This window comes from Cryptomeria japonica, unplaced genomic scaffold (assembly GCF_030272615.1).
Source record: "Cryptomeria japonica unplaced genomic scaffold, Sugi_1.0 HiC_scaffold_47, whole genome shotgun sequence".
In the NCBI taxonomy this organism is placed as follows: domain Eukaryota; kingdom Viridiplantae; phylum Streptophyta; class Pinopsida; order Cupressales; family Cupressaceae; genus Cryptomeria; species Cryptomeria japonica.
The window spans coordinates 40583-42850 of NW_026728869.1; positions in this window are offsets into that span (position 1 = coordinate 40583).

The window sequence follows — 2268 nt, forward strand, 5'->3', positions numbered from 1 at the left end:
TGGCAGTGGTTGTTTGAAAAGCTTAATCTATCCTTTGTTATTGGTAAGGATCTCCTTTCCCACTTTAGAGCCTGGCCTCTCCTGTTTGCCTCATCTTTCTATGCATGCCTTTGGATTATTTCTCCATCTATTGTGATTCGGAATATTTGGTTAGAGCGTAATAATAGGATTTTTAAACAAACAAGTTCTTCCTTGGCTGAGTTTTTATTCAGGATTGAATCTTCCATCTCTGAAGTTGCTTTGTCTTTTATCTATAAGAATTTGGAAACCCTTACCTCTTTTTCTCATTGGGATGGTATGGTAACTCGAGTTTGGAGAATGTTATCAGTCTTACCTTCTCATGGATCTATTTTAAATAAGACTAATGCTATAAGTAAGAGAAATTTTGCTTGCTGGAAACCTCCTCCACAAGGGCACTTTAAATTGAATTTTGATGGTGCTTCTCATGGGAACCCTGGCCTGGTAGGGGCAGGTATGGTAATTTATGATCATAAGATGAGATTTGTTCAGGCTCGTTGTCATGTGATTGGTTTCAAGTCTAACAATTGTGCAGAATTCTTTGCTTTGTCCTTTGGTTTGGATATGGCTATATCTTTGGGAATTAAGGACTTGATAATTGAGGGTGATTCTATGGTTATTATTCAAAGTGTCATGAAAAGGAAGTCGAATTGTTGGCAATTAAAATATATACTTGATCATATTTTGCAAAAATTAGATTTTTTTGATTCCTTTTTTATTTCCCACTGTAATAGGTAAGTGAATAAGATTGCAAATTTATTGGCTAACTTAGCCATTGACAGTGAAGCTAATATGCGGGAGGTAAGTGTGGATGAGATCCCTTCCTCAGTTTTGGAATATTTGAAGTAAAGAAGGGCATAGTTGTAGTCTTCATCAACCTCCTTATTTGGTGTGGCTTTTCTTTCGTGTGGGTTCTGCTATGCTTGATCATAATGTTTATTTTGACAGGGTCTCTGATTTTGGTTTCATTTATACTATGTGGTATCATTCTAACCAGTGGTTTGGAGAATTTTGTTTCATAGACAGGGGTGGTTCAGACTGGTGTTTTTTGGCAGCAATGGATATTCATCCTTCGGTGATAATACTTTAATCTTCCTTCTATATGCTTCTGTTGGTGGCTTCCTTTATATCTAATGCGGCTTATGTAATTGGGATGGGTTTTTTGATGTACTGTGCCAATGGGCATTTGGTATTGGGTAGAATAGGCTTGTGTTACTTAAGCAACACTGAAGGGTTTTCTTACTGGTTCTTTAAACTCTTCTAAAATTAGAAAATAAAACTTTAAAGGTTGAATGGAGTCTTGCAACCAGCTTCAATTATCTTACAAGATGATCTTCAATATTTAAAAATTGAACTTCTTCATAATTGTTTATAATTTTTTTTATGAAGATATCTATAAATTGCTTTTGAGTGTTAGATGTGTTTTAATTCTTCAATTCAGCATCATTTTTCTGATATTAGATGAAATGACATTTTAAATCAAAATATTTTGACCTATTATGATGGACTATACTCTTTGGATAGATTGTACTGTCATTAATATTCAAGCATCACTTTGTAATTATTTTTACACAATTATTCAAACATCCAATAAATTTTTTTTTAACTATAGAGTGTAATAAATATCACTAACATTCTACGTTATTTAGTATGCATTTTGATGCTGTTTTTCAGCAACCCGCAATATTTTATCATTGTCATGTTTGATCTTTCATTTAAAAATTTTATTCACATGTGGTTAGCACTGTCTTGAATCTAACTATCAAACCTCTTTAGAACTATTTATAGGAAAAAAATTATTTAAAAATGTCTACCATTCTACTATCAAATCTCTTTAGAATTATTTTTTTTTTAAAATTACATGAAACATAAGAGATCTTTCATCTTGGTTGTGAGATTTCAATACTTTTTTCACAACAATCTCTTCATTCAATATTTTTTCAAAAGTAATCATTTTATTAACCACATCATTTGTTCTAAATTTTACTTGATCAATACTTCGATAAGCTTTTGCTTACATAATGACATCAATAATCATAATGAAATTTTTATTACATATTTTGATACCAAATGATTTATGAAGTAGATTATTTAAACCAGTTAATTGAACAATTAAAATGAAAAAAAAATAGTAATAATAAAATTTCAACAGAGAACAAAATAAATAAATCAACATACAATTTTGATCAGTATATGAGCGATAAGCATATGCAATGATAATGTGAATTATTTTTTAGAGGACTGATTACA